Source organism: Xenopus tropicalis, chromosome 3 (assembly GCF_000004195.4).
Source record: "Xenopus tropicalis strain Nigerian chromosome 3, UCB_Xtro_10.0, whole genome shotgun sequence".
In the NCBI taxonomy this organism is placed as follows: Eukaryota; Metazoa; Chordata; class Amphibia; order Anura; family Pipidae; genus Xenopus; species Xenopus tropicalis.
The window spans coordinates 23,108,172-23,126,875 of record NC_030679.2 but is presented as its reverse complement, the minus strand read 5'-3'; the positions used below and the strand labels follow the sequence as shown (position 1 = coordinate 23,126,875).

At 42.0% G+C, this 18,704-nt stretch overlaps 1 long non-coding RNA gene across 5 annotated transcripts in view; it reads left to right on the top strand.

Moving 5' to 3' along the window:
* Nucleotides 1–18,704, top strand: part of LOC105946784 — a 64,011-nt gene that overhangs the window by 957 nt on the left and 44,350 nt on the right. For 4 of the 5 annotated variants that reach the window (XR_004221939.1, XR_004221938.1, XR_004221937.1 and 1 more), the window contains exons 2-4: nt 7,173–7,270; nt 7,832–7,927; nt 15,298–15,377. This is a non-coding gene — a long non-coding RNA (uncharacterized LOC105946784). The remainder of the gene's footprint in view (nt 1–7,172; nt 7,271–7,831; nt 7,928–15,297; nt 15,378–18,704) is intronic. The other variant, XR_004221940.1, reaches the window with a different exon arrangement.

The window sequence follows — 18,704 nt, the reverse complement described above, 5'->3', positions numbered from 1 at the left end:
CTATACCAGCTAAAACTTTGAAATTTAAACTTGGAAATTTGTCCTCAATTATTTAAAAAGCTCCTTCTGCTAAGGAGTTGAGCTTTGTAGTTCAACAGTAGCCTGGGGGTTGCAGGTGGAGCCTCCTTTTTGAGGCACAATATATTATTTATTATAAGCTGATTTTTAAAACTTTTTCAAGTCTTTGGCCTGCAATGTGAACTTTGGTGGGTTTCCGGGTACAGTTGAGCTGCATGTAATGTATTGACATTTAGCTTGCTTTCCATGCATTTGGCAGTCACTGACGTGTGGATAGGAAGAGGTAGAGGGGAGGCACAAATATATATCATTTAGTTTAGCACAGAAAATACTCAGGGCCAGGCCCCACTGCAACAAATACTTCAAAGGGGCCCAGCACAGCTAGCAACCCTGCCAACCACTGTCCCCCTTGCCTCTACCCTCTCTCTGTGGTCCCCGGGCCTGCTCACTCTCTAATAGTGGGTGGGGGGATTTATATGCGATCAGGCCGGGGGATGCAAGAGCGGGTGGAAGGAAGGGCCAATGCCACAATGAATTAAACAGTTATTGATTGCCAAAGACCTGTATCCCCTCCAGGCCAAACACCATGCAGATCTAGAATTAAGCCAGCGCACACAGGCTTGAAGAAAGACAAACAGAAATAATTTTTTATATATAGTATTTCTTTGGAAACACCACCTAGGGGCCCATTCATTATAGTACGATGGCCACGAATACAAAAAGTTTAGAACCGTTCGTACTCTTAACGATAATATCGTGATACGTTCATTACTGTACAAAAAAGATGTGCTTTTCGCAACGATAATGAAACTTTCAGAATTCATTCAAGCTTGGGTATCGTGAGTATCTTTTGGCCAGGTTGGAGCTGCAGAGTGCCATTGAGCCCTATGGGAGACTTTCCTTGGGCCAGGTTGGAGCTGCAGAGTGCCATTGAGCCCTATGGGAGACTTTCCTTGGGCCAGGTTGGAGCTGCAGAGTGCCATTGAGCCCTATGGGAGACTTTCCTTGGGCCGGGTTGGAGCTGCAGAGTGCCATTGAGCCCTATGGGAGACTTTCCTTGGGCCAGGTTGGAGCTGCAGAGTGCCATTGAGCCCTATGGGAGACTTTCCTTGGGCCAGGTTGGAGCTGCAGAGTGCCATTGAGACCAATGGAAAGCTTCCAAAATCATACATTGAAGTTTCAAAGTCAGAACAGTTTTGGCGCCATTTACTTTTGTTTGGATACGAAAGTTTCGTAACTTCCGGATTGCTACCATGATTTTTCATATGTCCATGAAAAGAATTTTCATAACATTTTCTAACATCCGAAATTATCGTTATTAATACAAACTTTTTACAACCGTACTTATTGTAATGAATGGGCCCCTTAGTGTATATTGGTCAAATTAAAGGACAACTTTGTGTTAAAAAAGCTCCTTGTTTCCAAAAGAATGTTAGCCATCCACCAAGGGAGCTATATTAGATAAAAACGACCATAATCCTTCTGCATAATTATTTGTATGAAATGCTGCTAATTTTATTCATATCTATAGGTGGAATTTTGTGGCTGTGGGTTAGTTTCATAGCTCAAGGGCTCTTACAGATGTTTCTGCCTGTGTTTCCCTGCACAGGATCAGAATAAAATGTATCCCTATGTGATTATACCCAAAGTGGTGCAGGGAAGCATCAAGCTGAGTTCCCTATGTGTTTGTTGATTGCATGCATCACAATGAGTACAATCAGATAGGAAATACAGGGCATCATTTCTTTCTGTGTTCCTCTGTGCTGAAACACATACAAGATCAAGGGCAGGGGAACGTAGGCAGAAATGAACCTTTAAAAGAACCTTAACATTCTCTAAACTGGTACCATAATTATAGGGAAATTAAATGAGATATGGTGCTTAAAGGGTTACACACGATAAATGTAAACAAGGCACCTGGGCCAGATGGAATACACCCTCGGGTACTGAGAGAGCTAGGGGCAGAATTACAGTGGCCCTTGTTTCTGATATTCTCAGACTCTCTTTCATCAGGTATGGTACCTAGTGATTGGAAGAAGGCGAATGTCATTCCTATATTTAAAAAGGGAGTAAGATCTCAGCCTGGCAATTATAGGCCTGTAAGTTTGACATCCGTGGTGGGCAAGTTATTTGAAAGCTTGTTAAGGGATCACATACAAAATTATGTAGTGGAGAATGCCATTATGAGCAGTAATCAGCATGGCTTTATGAAGGACAGGTCATGTCAGACCAATTTAATTGCTTTTTATGATGCGGTAAGTAAGAAGCTGGACAGTGGGGATGCAGTAGATATAATCTATTTGGATTTTGCCAAAGCATTTGATACCGTTCCCCACAAACGACTGCTTTCTAAACTAAGGTATATTGGTCTTAGTGAAGTCGTTTGCACATGGATAGAAAACTGGCTACAGGATCGGGTACAGAGGGTGGTTGTTAATGGTACATTCTCTACTTGGAATAAGGTTCTCAGTGGGGTCCCTCAGGGTTCTGTACTGGGTCCACTTTTGTTTAACTTGTTCATAAATGACTTAGGGGAGGGTATTATGAGTAATGTATCAGTGTTTGCAGATGACACAAAACTCTGCAGGCCAGTCAATTCTATCCAGGATGTGACATCCCTGCAGCACGATCTTGACCAACTGGCAATCTGGGCAGCTAAGTGGCAGATGAGATTTAATGTGGATAAATGTAAGGTCATGCACCTGGGATGTAAAAATATGCAAGCCCCGTATACCCTTAATGGGACTGCACTAGGCAAATCCATAATGGAGAAGGACCTTGGAGTCCTTGTAGATAATAAACTTGGCTGTAGCAAGCAATGCCAGGCAGCAGCTGCAAGGGCAAACAGGGTTTTGAGCTGTATTAAAAGGGGTATAGATTCACGGGAGGAGGGGGTTATTCTTCCCCTTTACAGAGCGCTGGTAAGGCCCCATCTAGAATATGCTGTTCAGTTTTGGTCTCCAGTGCTCAAACGGGATATTATTGAGTTAGAGAGGGTCCAGAGAAGGGCAACTAAGCTGGTAAAGGGTATGGAAAGTCTCAGTTATGAAGAAAGACTGGCCAAGTTGGGTCTGTTTACACTGGAGAAGAGGCGCTTAAGAGGTGACATGATAACTATGTATAAATATACAGGTCCTTTTCAAAAAATTAGCATATTGTGATAAAGTTCATTATTTTCTGTAATGTACTGATAAACATTAGACTTTCATATATTTTAGATTCATTACACACAACTGAAGTAGTTCAAGCCTTTTCTTGTTTTAATATTGATGATTGTGGCATACAGCTCATGAAAACCCATCTAAAAAAATTAGCATATTTCATCCGCCCAATAAAAAAAAAGTGTTTTTAATACAAAAAAGTCAACCTTCAAATAATTATGTTCAGTTATGCACTCAATACTTGGTCGGGAATCCTTTTGCAGAAATGACTGCTTCAATGTGGCGTGGCATGGAGGCAATCAGCCTGTGGCACTGCTCAGGTGTTATGGAGGCCCAGGATGCTTCAATAGCGGCCTTAAGCTCATCCAGAGTGTTGGGTCTTGTGTCTCTCAACTTTCTCTTCACAATATCCCACAGATTCTCTATGGGGTTCAGGTCAGGAGAGTTGGCAGGCCAATTGAGCACAGTAATACCATGGTCAGTAAACCATTTACCAGTGGTTTTGGCACTGTGAGCAGGTGCCAGGTCGTGCTGAAAAATGAAATCTTCATCTCCATAAAGCTTTTCAGCAGATGGAAGCATGAAGTGCTCCAAAATCTCCTGATAGCTAGCTGCATTGACCCTGCCTTTGATAAAACACAGTGGACCAACACCAGCAGCTGACATGGCACCCCAGACCATCACTGACTGTGGGTACTTGACACTGGACTTCAGGCATTTTGGCATTTCCCTCTCCCCAGTCTTCCTGCAGACTCTGGCACCTTGATTTCTGAATGAAATACTTTGGACCACTGAGCAACAGTCCAGTGCTACTTCTCTGTAGCCCAGGTCAGGCGCTTCTGCCGCTGTTTCTGGTTCAAAAGTGGCTTGACCTGGGGAATGCAGCACCTGTAGCCCATTTCCTGTACACACCTGTACACGGTGGCTCTAGATGTTTCTACTCCAGACTCAGTCCACTGCTTCCGCAGGTCCCCCAAGGTCAGGAATCGGTCCTTCTCCACAATCTTCCTCAGGGCCCAGTCACCTCTTCTCGTTGTGCAGCGTTTTCTGCCACACTTTTTCCTTCCCACAGACTTCCCACTGAGGTGCCTTGATACAGCACTCTGGGAACAGCCTATTTGTTCAGAAATTTCTTTCTGTGTCTTACCCTCTTGCTTGAGGGTGTCAATGATGGCCTTCTGGACAGCAGTCAGGTCGGCAGTCTTACCCATGATTGCGGTTTTGAGTAATGAACCAGGCTGGGAGTTTTTAAAAGCCTCAGGAATCTTTTGCAGGTTTTTAGAGTTAATTTGTTGATTCAGATGATTAGGTTAATAGCTCGTTTAGAGAACCTTTTCATGATATGCTAATTTTTTGAGATAGGAATTTTGGGTTTTCATGAGCTGTATGCCACAATCATCAATATTAAAACAAGAAAAGGCTTGGACTACTTCAGTTGTGTGTAATGAATCTAAAATATATGAAAGTCTAATGTTTATCAGTACATTACAGAAAATAATGAACTTTATCACAATATGCTAATTTTTTGAAAAGGACCTGTATAAGGGGATCATATAATAACCTTTCTAATGTTTTATTTACCAGTAGGTCCTTCCAACAGACACGAGGGCACCCACTCCGTTTAGAAGAAGGGAGGTTCCATTTAAATATTCGGAAAGGATTTTTTACAGTGAGAGCTGTGAAGTTGTGGAATTCCCTCCCCGAATCAGTCGTGCTGGCTGATACATTATATAGCTTTAAGAAGGGACTGGATGGATTCTTCGCAAGTGAGGGAATACAGGGTTATGGGAGATAGCTCTTAGTACTAGTTGATCCAGGGACTGGTCCGTTTGCCATCTTGGAGTCAGGAAGGAATTTTTTCCCCTCTGCGGTAAATTAGAGAGGCTTCAGATGGGGTTTTTTGCCTTCCTCTGGATCAACTAGTAGTTAGGCAGGTTATATATAGGCATTATGGTTGAACGTGATGGACGTATGTCTTTATTCAACCCAACTTACTATGTTACTATGTTACTATGAGATCCCCAAGGATGTGATACAGGTATTGCACCTGGTCCCCATGAATAACATGGCTATGGGGCTTTTCATCAATTCAGCAATTTTCAGCAATTTTATCACTAGAGATTTACTAATCCACGAATCCGAATCCCACAAGGGAAAAAATCGTATTGGAAACGAAAATTTTGCGACTTTTTCGTCGCCGTCGCGATTTTTTCATATATTTGTCACAACTTTTTTGTCACCGCCACGACTTTATCGTATTTTGTGCGACTATTTCGCTGCCGCGATTTTTCCGTATTGAGCGATAATAAATGGCGGAAAAACCAATCCGATTCGCGATGGCGATGAAAAAGTCGTGGAAAATATACTAAAAAGTCGCTGAACTTACGAAAAAGACACATCATCTCCCCAGTTCTGCCTTAACTAATCCACAAATCTGAATCGCGAATGGGAAAAAATCGGATTGGAAATGAAAATTTTGCGACTTTTTCGGCGCCGTCACGTTTTTTTCGTATTTTACGTGATTTTTTCGTCGCCATCACAACTTTATCGTATTTCACGCAACTTTTTAGTTGCCGTTGCAATTTTTTCGTATTGAGCAATTGTAAACGGCAGAAAAACCAATTTGATTTTTTTTGCGACGGTGACGGAAAAGTCGCGGAAAATATACGATAAAGTCGTAACGCCGATGAAAAAATTGCGGGACATACGAAAAAGTCACGATGGCGACTAAAAAGTCGCAAAAATACCGTTCATTATGAAAAAACGCGTTTGCCCGCTTTCGGACCGTTCGTAAATCTGCCCCCTAGTTATTGTATACAGACTTGGAAAACGGGTGACTTTTGGTTGCTGACTGCCCCACATTGGAAACTTTTCTTGCAAATGCTCATGGCCATTCTAACAAACTCTTGGCACTTCTCTCTGCAACAGGAAAAGGAAATCTGAACACTGCCCACCAGGGAAACCAGGCAATGCCTGATTTGGTACCCATGATAAAATGCATTCAGTACTCCGGACATAGCTACAACCTATGCAGGCATCTGTCAAGTGCTGTAACTGTAGGAGGAGAAAATCCTGTGATTCTAGGGGTGCCCAATGGCACTTGCGCATTTTTTGTATGCCAGCGCGACTTTTTTGTACGCTTGCACGAAAAATTCGGAAAGGTTCTGTCGCTGTTTACAATTGTTCAGTACGAAAATTTTGTGACTTTCGGATCACCAATACAATATTATCATGACTAATACGATTTTTTCGTAAGCATTTTCGTGATATTTGCGATCTTCAGAAATTATCGTATCCAATCCGAATTTTTCCCATTTGGGATTCGAACTCTTGTTTTAATGAATCAGCCCCATAGTGTACAGCTAGCTTTTTTTTACATCTATGATAACATTGCCTTTGCATGCTATTTATAATTTTGCCATAAAAGTATTTGCCCAATGCTTTTACATGCCCTATCTGATCCCCCATGTTCCTCTATGAGGGGGCTGCCATATTTGTGCATCAGTAGCCAGTTGGCATTAGAATCTATAACTGACAGGCTGAGAAGGGACAGTCAGGTTGGCAAAACAGTCAGGTTTAGGAACTTCAAGCAACAATTACTTAATAAAGCAGCCCTATCATCAAAACATGATTAACATGACCTATAGTGTTATATAGATTCATATTTTAAAAAGTACTTTTTTCCATGTCAGTATCATTTTAAGTGCTTGTGGTGGTTGTGTAAAGTTAGAAATTTGTGGTTCTTGCTATGGTGGGCAAAGCATAGCAGTGAGAACACCAAACTTATAAGAAAGTAGTAAATTGCTATTTAAACTTCCAAATGCATTATCAGTACAGTTATAGCTCTCCCTCCTGCTAGTTAAGCTTATGGTGAATTGTAATTGCTGATAATTTGTTTGGCCCTTTGTGCCCCCTCAGATCTATTTATTTAATTCTTTGGGTGGATTTTTCCTTTAACCTTTTTTTTTTTTTTTTTTTTTTTCCCCCCCACAGTGCTCTCTGCCACCACCAAGTGGCCAGCATCTCTCCTATAAAAACCTGCTCATTAAGCCGTGCTCTCCTTAATGAAATGGCTACTCTAAAGGTTACAGGTAAGAACCCTATTAGAACTTGAAATTATTTCTTTTTTCACTTGCAATTTATGTTTGATTGAAATGCAGAAGTGTTTGTACAGGTATCCTACACACAACTTATCTGTAAACAGGGGTCTCTGATGCAATTAATATACATGTGCAAACAACTGAGACACATGCTTCAAGCAGTGACTAGGCCTCAGTTTGTATTAATTACCCACTGTAAGAAAGTTCATTTAAGTGCACTCATTAGAGATATACACAGTCATTGTTTGCATTGAATCAGGTTTCTGCCTAGTGAAATAGTGTAGCCTTACAGTGCAGATGTGTTTTATACAGGTGTTACACATACAGCTTATCTATATATGGGGGTTTGCATGTACATTTAATGCACATGTACAAACAACTGGGACACAGTTTAAGCAATGATTAGGAATCATTTAGCCTTATACTATGTGCAAACAGATACACAATCACTGCATGCTTTGAATCAGGTTTCTGCCTAGTGAAATTACAGTCATTTAAAGTAAACTATTACAGTGGGATCTGTGTCTAACATTAAATTTTTTTTTCCTGAAGGTTTCCTTTTGGCAAAAGCCCAGAGATAACTGGAAATAAAGAAGATGGAACAAATGATGAGTAAAAGATGGTGATTGGCTCTGTTCACTGAAACAGGTGAGGCCTATATATGTGTATATATATATATATATATATATAGACTGTATCTGCCTTACAATGCACAAACAACCACAGCCCATAAATATATTATATCATATGGTCTTTATAAATTTCTTTAAATACTTAGGTTAGTTTGCCTAATGCAGTTTTTGCATTGATTAAAGTGTTACAAGTGGGTCTGCATGGGGAGTTCTAGTGTATCCTGGGGACCAGGGCTCCTGGGGGGGATGCTTCTGAGTAAGGGAATCCATGTTGCGAGCGGTACAGCTGCTAGAGGTATGAGCTGCTTCATATGTGGTAAAAGATCTGTATGCTGGCATGCAGATTATCTGAAGTTGTAGCTCATACTTTGATGATCCGCTGTACTAATTCCAGTGAAGGTACCCCTATGGATTATCTGAAAGGTTGTGTCTTTTTTAGAATCCCTGGTTGCCAGGACACACTAGGAACACTTTGTGCAGCTCTGGGAGTGGCACTTTAATATCTCAGTCCTTGGTATTTAACTGTTCATTTCTTTTAGCGGTGTCGGTGAATGGTAAGTGGTGATAGCAAAAGGCTAATGCAGATTTTGCATTTATTAAAGAGTTACAAGCGGGTCTGTATGGGGAGTTCTAGTGTATCCTGGGTACCAGGGGTCCTGGGGGGGATGCTTCTGAGTAAGGGAATCCATGTTGCGAGCGGTACAGCTGCTAGAGGTGTGAGCTGCTTCATATGTGGTAAAAGATCTGTATGCTGGCATGCAGTTTATCTGAAGTTGTGGCTCATACTTTGATGATCCGCTGTACTAATTCCAGTGAAGGTACCCCTATGGATTATCTGAAAGGTTGTGTCTTTTTTAGAATCCCTGGTCCCCAGGACACATTAAGAACACTTTGTGCAGCTCTGGGAGTGGCACTTTAATATCTTGGTACTTGGTATTTAACCATTCATTTCTTTTAGCGGTGTCGGCAAATGGTAAGTGGTGATGACCACGAAAAGTAAGCGGTGATGACCGCAAAAGGCTAATGCAGTTTTTGCATTGATTTAAGAGTTACAAGCGGGGAGTATGGGGAGTTCTAGTGTACCCTGGGGAGTTCTAGTGTACCCTGGGGACCAGGAGTCCTGGGGGGACACTTCTGAGTAAGAGAATCCATGTTGCGAGCAGTACAGCTGCTAGAGGTGGGAGCTGCTTCATATGTGGTAAAAGATCTGTATGCTGGCATGCAGATTATCTGAAGTTGTAGCTCATACTTTGATGATCCGCTGTACTAAATCCAGTGAAGGTACCCCTATGGATTATCTGAAAGGTTGTGTCTTTTTTAGAATGCCTGGTCACCAGGACACACTAAGAACTTTGCGCAGCTCTGGGAGTGGCGCTTTATTATCTCAGTCCTTGGTATTTAATTATTCATTTCTTTTAGCAGTGTTGGCAAATGGTAAGCGGTGATGATCGCAAAAGGCTAATGCAGTTTTTGCATTGATTAAAGAGTTACAAGCAGGTCTGTATGGGGGGTGTTCTAGTGTATCCTGGGGACCAGGGCTCCTGGGGGGGATGCTTCTGAGTAAGAGAATCCATGTTGCGAGTGGTACAGCTGCTAGAGGTGGGAGCTGCTTCATATGTTGTAAATGTTGTGGCTCATACTTTGATGATCCGCTGTACTAATTCCAGTGAAGGTGGCGCTTTAATATCTCATGCCTAGGTATTTAACCATTAATTTCTTTTAGTGGTGGTGGCTGCAAAAGTGTAAGCGGTTGGATGGCTTTTTAACAAGTGAGGGAACACAGGGTTATGGGAGATAGCTCTTAGTACAAGTTGATCCAGGGACTGGTCCGATTGCCATCTTGGAGTCAGGAAGGAATTTTTTCCCCTCCTGAAGCAATTTATTGAGGCTTCAGATGGGGTTTTTTGCCTTCCTCTGGATCAACTAACAGGCAGGTTATATATAGGCATTATGGTTGAGCGTGATAGACGTACATCTTTTTTCAACCTAACTTACTATGTTATTATGTTACTATGATGCGGTGATGGCTGCAAAAGGTTAAGAAAAGGGTAAGCGGTGATGGCCGCAAAATGCTAATACAGTTTTTGCATTGCTTTAAGTGTTACAAGCGGGTCTGTATGGGGAGTTCTAGTGTATCCTGGGGGGGATGCTTCTGAGTAAGAGAATCCATGTTGTAAGCAGTACAGCTGCTAGAGATGTGAGCTGCTTCATATGTTGTAAAAGTTGTGGCTCATACTTTGATGATCCGCTGTACTAATTTCCGTGAAGGTACCCCTATGGATTATCTGAAAGATTGTGTCTTTTTTAGAATGCTTGGTTTCCAGAACATATTAAGAACTCTTTGTGGTGCTTTATTATCTCAGTCCTTGGTATTTAACCATTTATTTCTTTTAGTGGTGATGACCCCAAAAGGGTAAGCGGTAATGACTGCAAAAGGGTAAGCATTGGTGGCCGCAAAAGGGTAAGCGGCGGTGGCCTAGAATCCCTGGTCGCCAGGACACACAGAACTTTGTCCAGCTCTGGGAGTGGCGCTTTAATATATCAGGCCTAGGTATTTAACCATTTATTTCTTTTAGTGGTGATGACCGCAAAAGGGTAAGTGGTTGGATGGCTTTTTAGCAAGTGAGGGAATACAGGGGTAGGGGAGATAGCTCTCAGTACAAGTGAGGGAATACAGGGGTAGGGGAGATAGCTCTCAGTACAAGTGAGGGAATACAGGGGTAGGGGAGATAGCTCTCAGTACAAGTGAGGGAATACAGGGGTAGGGGAGATAGCTCTTAGTACAAGTTGATCCAGGGACTGGTCCGATTGCCATCTTGGAGTCAGGAAGGATTTTTTTCCCCCTCTGCGACAAAAGGCTTCAGATGGGGTTTTTTGCCTTCCTCTGGATCAACTAACAGGCAGGTTATATACAGGCATTATGGTTGAGCGTGATGGACTTATGTCATTTTTCAACCTAACTTACTCTGTTACGGCGATGGCTGCAAAAGGTTAAGCGGCGATGGCTGCAAAAGGTTAAGCGGCGATGGCTGCAAAAGGTTAAGCGGCGATGGCTGCAAAAGGTTAAGCGGCGATGGCTGCAAAAGGGTAAGCGGCGATGGCTGCAAAAGGGTAAGCGGCGATGGCTGCAAAAGGGTAAGCGGCGATGGCTGCAAAAGGGTAAGCGGCGATGGCTGCAAAAGGGTAAGCGGCGATGGCTGCAAAAGGGTAAGCGGCGATGACTGCAAAAGGGTAAGCGGCGATGGCTGCAAAAGGGTAAGCTGTAATGACTGCAAAAGGGTAAGCTGTAATGGCTGCAAAAGGTTAAGCAGTGATGGCCACAAAAGGGTAAGCGGTAATGACTGCAAAAAGTTAAGCGGTGATGGCCGCAAAAGGGTAAGCAGTAATGACTGCAAAAGGGGTAAGCTGTAATGGCTGCAAAAGGGTAAGCGGTGATGGCCGCAAAAGGGTAAGCTGTAATAGCTGCAAAAGGTTAAGCAGTGATGGCTGCAAAAGGTTAAGCGGTGATGGCCGCAAAAGGGTAAGCGGTAATGACTGCAAAAGGGTAAGCTGTAATGGCTGCAAAAGGTTAAGCGGTGATGGCCGCAAAAGGGTAAGCGGTAATGACTGCAAAAGGGTAAGCTGTAATGGCTGCAAAAGGTGAAGCAGTGATGGCCGCAAAAGGGTAAGCAGTGATAGCCGCAAAAGGGTAAGCGGTAATGACTGCAAAAGAGCAAGCAGTGATGGCCGCAAAAGGGTAAGCGGTGATGGCCGCAAAAGGGTACGCTGTAATGACTGCAAAAGGTTAAGCTGTGTAATGGCTGCAAAAGGTTAAGCAGTGATGGCCGCAAAAGGGTAAGCGGTAATGACTGCAAAAGGGGTAAGCTGTAATGGCCGCAAAAGGGTTAGCTGTAATGGCTGCAAAAGGGTTAGCTGTAATGGCTGCAAAAGGTTAAGCTGTAATGGCTGCAAAAGGTTAAGCAGTGATGGCCACAAAAGGGTAAGCGGTAATGACTGCAAAAAGTTAAGCGGTGATGGCCGCAAAAGGGTAAGCAGTAATGACTGCAAAAGGGGTAAGCTGTAATGGCTGCAAAAGGGTAATCGGTGATGGCCGCAAAAGGGTAAGCTGTAATAGCTGCAAAAGGTTAAGCAGTGATGGCTGCAAAAGGTTAAGCAGTGATGGCTGCAAAAGGGTAAGCTGTAATGGCCGCAAAAGGTTAAGCAGTGATGGCCGCAAAAGGTTAAGCAGTGATGGCCGCAAAAAGGTAAGCGGTGATGGCCGCAAAAGGGTACGCTGTAATGACTGCAAAAGGTCAAGCTGTGTAATGGCTGCAAAAGGTTAAGCAGTGATGGCCGCAAAAGGGTAAGCGGTAATGACTGCAAAAGGGGTAAGCTGTAATGGCCGCAAAAGGGTTAGCTGTAATGGCTGCAAAAGGGTTAGCTGTAATGGCTGCAAAAGGTTAAGCTGTAATGGCTGCAAAAGGTTAAGCAGTGATGGCCACAAAAGGGTAAGCGGTAATGACTGCAAAAAGTTAAGCGGTGATGGCCGCAAAAGGGTAAGCAGTAATGACTGCAAAAGGGGTAAGCTGTAATGGCTGCAAAAGGGTAAGCGGTGATGGCCGCAAAAGGGTAAGCTGTAATAGCTGCAAAAGGTTAAGCAGTGATGGCTGCAAAAGGTTAAGCAGTGATGGCTGCAAAAGGGTAAGCTGTAATGGCCGCAAAAGGTTAAGCAGTGATGGCCGCAAAAGGTTAAGCAGTGATGGCCGCAAAAAGGTAAGCGGTGATGGCCGCAAAAGGGTACGCTGTAATGACTGCAAAAGGTCAAGCTGTGTAATGGCTGCAAAAGGTTAAGCAGTGATGGCCGCAAAAGGGTAAGCGGTAATGACTGCAAAAGGGGTAAGCTGTAATGGCCGCAAAAGGGTTAGCTGTAATGGATGCAAAAGGGTTAGCTGTAATGGCTGCAAAAGGTTAAGCAGTGATGGCTGCAAAAGGGTAAGCGGTGATGGCCGCAAAAGGGTAAGCTGTAATGGCCGCAAAAGGGTAAGCGGTGATGGCCGCAAAAGGGTAAGTGGTGGTGGCCGTAAAAGGGTAAGCGGTGGTGGCCTAGAATCCCTGGTTGCCAGGACATACTAAGAGCTCTTTGTGCAGCTCTGGGAGTGGTGCTTTAATATATCAGGCCTAGGTTTTTAACCATTTAACCATTTTTTTTAGTGATGATGACCCCAAAAGGTTAAGCGCCGCATAAGGGTAAGCGGTAATGGCTGCAAAAGGGTAAGAGGTAATGGCTGCAAAAGGGTAATGACTGCAAAAGGGTAAGCTGTAATGGCTGCAAAAGGGTAAGCGGTGATGGCTGCAAAAGGGTAAGTGGTGGTGGCCTCGAATCCCTGGTTGCCAGGACACACAGAACTTTGTCCAGCTCTCGGAGTGGCGCTTTAATATATCAATATAGGTATTTAACCATTTATTTCTTTTAGTGGTGATGACCGCAAAAGGGGTAAGCGGTTGGATGGCTTTTCAGCAAGTGAGGGAATACAGGGTTATGGGAGATAGCTCTTAGTACAAGTTGATCCAGGGACTGGTCCGATTGCCATCTTGGAGTCAGGAAGGAATTTTTTCCCCCTCTGCAGCAAATTCGAGAGGCTTCAGATGGGTTTTTTTGCCTTCCTCTGGGTCAACTAACAGGCAGGTTATATACAGGCATTATGGTTGAGCGTGATAGTCGTATCTCATTTTTCTACCTAACTTACTATGTTACTATGATGCGGTGATGGCCACAAAAGGTTAATCGAAGGTTAAGTGGTGATAGCCACAAAAGGGTAAGCTTTAATGACTGCCAAAGAGCAAGCAGTGATGGCCGCAAAAGGGTAAGCGGTAATGACTGCAGAAGGGTAAGCGGTAATGACTGCAGAAGGGTAAGCTGTGATGGCTGCAAAAGGTTAAGCGGTGATGGCCGCAAAAGGGTAAGCTGTAATGACTACAAAATGTTTAGCTGTGATGGCTGCAAAAGGGTAAGCGGTGATGGCTGCAAAAGGGTAATCATGATGGCTGCAAAAGGTTAAGCGGTAATGACTGCAAAAGGTTAAGCGGTGATGGCCGCAAAAGGGTAAGCGGTAATGACTGCAAAAGGGTAAGCTGTGATGGCCGCAAAAGGGTAATTATGATGGCTGCAAAAGGTTAAGCTGTAATGACTGCAAAAGAGCAAGCAGTGATGGCCGCAAAAGGGTAAGCTGTGATGACTGCAAAAGGTTAAGCGGTGATGGCCGCAAAAGGGTAATCATGATGGCTGCAAAAGGTTAAGCTGTAATGACTGCAAAAGAGCAAGTAGTGATGGCCGCAAAAAGGTAAGCTGTAATGACTGCAAAAGGGTAAGCTGTGATGGCTGCAAAAGGTTAAGCAGTGATGGCTGCAAAAGGGTAAGCTGTAATGACTACAAAATGTTTAGCTGTAATGACTGCAAAAGGGTAAGCGGTGATGGCTGCAAAAGGGTAATCATGATGGCTGCAAAAGGGTAAGCGGTAATGGCCGCAAAAGGGTAAGCGGTAATGACTGCAAAAGGGTAAGCGGTGATGGCCGCAAAAGGGTAAGCAGTAATGACTGCAAAAGAGCAATAGGTGATGACAAATGTGGGGATATATGGCAGATGTCCATGGTTCTGTAACTGCATCGTTTCGGTGTATTTCTTGTAGTGCAGCCCAGAGCAGATGATTGCAGACTGCTTCCATTACATAGTGTAGCTAGCACATAAATTAAATCAATGAGCTTTGAAGAGATGCTGGCACAGAAATGAAAACTTTGTCTTAAGTCTATGATAATGTTTCCTTTGCATGCTATCTATGATTGTGCCATAAACGTATTTGCCCAATGCTTTTACATTACCTATCTGATCCCCCATGTTCCTCTATGAGGGGCTGCAATATTTGTGCAGCAGGAGTCTATTAGCATTAGAATCTATAACTGACAGGCTGAAAAGGGACAGTCTGGTTTTCAGGTAGGAACTTCAAGTAACAATTACTTACTAAAGCAGCCCTATCAGCAAAAAATCATTAACATGACATATAGGGAACTTGTTATGTAGATTCATATTTTAAAAAGTACTATTTTCATGTCAGTATCAATTTAAGCACTTGTGGTGGTTGTGAAAAGTTAGAAATTTGTGGCTCTTGCTATGGAGGGTGCGAGAGGTTCTCTAAACACAGTGGCCAAAGCATAGCAGTGAGAACACCAAAGTAGTTAATTGCTATTTGAACTTCCAAATGCATTATCAGTACAGCTATAGCTCTCCCTCCTGCTAGTTAAGCTTATAGTGAATTGTAATTGCTGATAATTTGTTTGGCCCTTTGTGCCCCCTCAGATCTATTTATTTAATTCTTTGGGTGAATTTCCCCTTTAACCTTTTTGTTTTCACAGTGCTCTCTGCCACCACCAAGTGGCCAGCATCTCATCAAGCCGTGCTCTCCTTTATGAAATGGCTGCTCTAAAGGTTACAGGTAAGAACCCTATTAGAACTTGAAATTATTTCTTTTTTCACTTGCAATTTATGTTTGATTCAAATGCAGCAAGTGTTTGTACAGGTATCCTACACACAACTTATCTGTAAACAGGGGTCTCTGTTGAAATTAATATACATGTGCAAGCAACTGAGACACAGGCTTCAAGCAGTGACTAGGCCTCAGTTTGTATTAATTACCCACTGTAAGAAAGTTCATTTAAGTTCATTCATTGGAGATATACACAGTCATTGTTTGCTTTTACTCCGTTCTTCCTAGTGGAATAGTGTAGCCTTTGTTGACCATTGTACACAAATGTGTTAGAGAAATAGATTTATAACAAACACCTCTCACACCAAGGGGATATTTAAAGTATATTTAATGTCTGGAAATAAGTTATAGAAGCTACATACAAATTACCATTTGTTTAGCCAGTCAAAAACAATATTGACAGCTTACCAATATAATACAAAGTATATATGTATGTATGTATGTATGTATGTATGTGTTCATTTCAAGTATTAAAAATGTATGTGTGTGTAAGAGTGAATGTGTGTATAAGTGTAAGACAAGCCTTTTGTCACTGATACATAACCCTGTTGGAAAACCCCTCCTCTGCTGTATTACCCTTAAGACGTTCCATTTGTTTCCTATAAATCACATTCCAGACTTAAGGAACAATGGGGTATGTAAGGTATAGTGTGAATGGCAAGTCAGTTGCACACTTGAAATATATTAACCCATTCAGGCCTGGGATATAACTTATTTTCCAATACCCAATATTTAACATTTCCCCCTTTGCACACTGACTTAACAAGAACATATTTGAATGCACCTTAGAAAATGAGAGACACAGTCCTTGAAAACCCAGTCTACAAATTTGCAGGAATTCTTTGCAATGCGCCAAATGTCCGTTGTCCACACAAATGGCAACTGATAGAACATAATGTAATGAGATGGTAAACAGTGATAATTAGAAGAATTAAAATAATCTATTATCTATAGGTGGTTCCATCCTCTGGATTATCCATTCACGGCCTCCTGGTTTGACTTTAAAAATCTTCCATTACAATCTTTGCTCATAGCACTGTATTTGACTGCAATTGGTGGTGAATTTCTTACCCCACCTTTCATGGTCTAGCATTAAAGTGTGTCAGCAAACATAAAAAGTAGCAAATAAAAGTATATGGTACTCAATTATGGGAGTCAGTTTTACCAAGTCACAGTCTCTGGCAGTTTGGGTCTTGCTTGAAACCGGTCTGTGGTGCAAAAAAAGGTTGGGCTTACAGAAATTTTTGGTATTGTTGTATTTAGCTGCAAAGATGCCAAGAACCTCAGAGTAGCATTGGTGATGATTGTACAGGTACAACTGCCTGTATAGAATCAGGCAGTTGTACCAGTACAATCATCACAAATGCCACTCTGAGATTCTTGGCATCTTTGCAGCTAAATACAATAATACCAAAACTTGCTCTAAGCCACCCAGCACATCAAGCTCCATATTGAAATCATAAACATCTTATGTGAATGTATGAAAAAAACAAACCGTAAAAAAAAATTATAAAGAAAAATTAAAACTTGTAAAAATGATGCCTTCTTCCCAGTACAGATATGGGATCCCTTAGCCGGAAACCCGTTATCCAGAAAGTTCCGAATTACGGAAAGGCCATCTCCCATAGACTCCATTATAAGCAAATAATTCTAATTTTAATAAATTATCTCCCTTTTCTCTGTAATAATAAAACTATACCTTGTACTTGATCCCAACTAAGATATAATTAATCCTTATTGGGGGAAAAAAATCCTATTGGGTTTATTCAATATTGAAATGATTTTTAGTAGACTTAAGTTATAGAGATCCAAATTACGGAAAGATCCCTTATCTGGAAAATCTCAGGTCCAGAGAATTCTAGATAACAGATCCCATACCTGTACTTAGAACGTTTGTTTAAGGCATAAATTGCTATTGTCCGCTTACATTACTTTAACATTTTAAAGTGTTGTAAGTAATTAACTATTTTCCTGGTATAATTGTCTATTATGGGAAACATTCTTAAAATGTATAATCTGTTGGATACTTTTACCCATGACCAGCACATATAATATTTCCTATAAAATTTTAAAAGGAATATTTCAGCAGCTGATGTTGTTCTTCTCATCTTGATCAATGTCTAAATGTAATGTTAAATCCCCAACTTTGCTGTTTTGCAGAGCAGGCCCAATAGCCATGAAAAACTTTACTCTTGTTTATACAAACATTGGTGCTGCATATACATTGCCCTTAAATATCATGTTGTTAAAAAGAAAGAGTTCTTTGTTCTTTGCTGGGAAATGTATTTGTCACTGGCGTCTTATGGTCTTTTAGTTTTCATTAGTGTTATTATAACTATTGAGTCAAAAAACAAAATCAAAATCCCAACACGTACACTTTATACCCTGTATTGACTATATCATATATTGATAAGTAGTATGTGTGTATATTATGGAACCACATGTCTCAACTTTTTCATGGGCTTTAATAACTTAAGGTCAACTGTGTCATAGGATACCAAAGCCCATCTGTTTGAGAGATGCTTAAAGGAGAAGGAAATGTTAGGCACCCCCAAGTGACTTAAATCACCTACCTTCTACCCCGGGCTGGTGCCCCTGTTAGGAGAGAATCACACCAGCCCGGGGTAGCTGCAGCGCTTCCTCCTTCCTGTGCTTACACGCGCATGCGCAGTAGAGTGAAAAAGCCGAACTTTAACAGAGAAGCCAGCTTTTCACTCTACTGCGCATGTGCCTGTTGTGGGGTCCTGGCAAAACGAAGCAGGAAGAAGGAAGCGCTGCGCTACAGGTACCCTGGGCTGGTGCGGTTCTCTCCTAACAGGGGCACCAGCCCCGGGGTACAACATTTTGGCACCCCCAAGTGACTTAGCCTTTCCTTGTCCTTTAAAAACCAAGGTTCTCAACCAATAAACCAGAGTCCATGTTATTATAACAAATAACCTTACATAGTCAAAAGGACCACCATTTCTGTTATTTGAAACCTTAAGAAAACATAATCTTATCCATCCCAACAGTTGCCCCATGCTTTAATAATTTCTTTTGTGTCAAAGTTGGTCATCATTCCTGCATCATATCTTAATATGCAGTTCAAAGATAACGATTCTATAATGACATCTTCTTACATAGATTAAGAAATAGTATCTAGATAACATTTCTTTATATTAAGTTAGTTAACCTCTTGTCACAATGCACCATCTCTACTGGAAGCCAGTTCCATGTGTAGGGAGTGTGTGGGGGTCATATTATATCTGATAATACAGGTAATCTTTAAAGCGGACC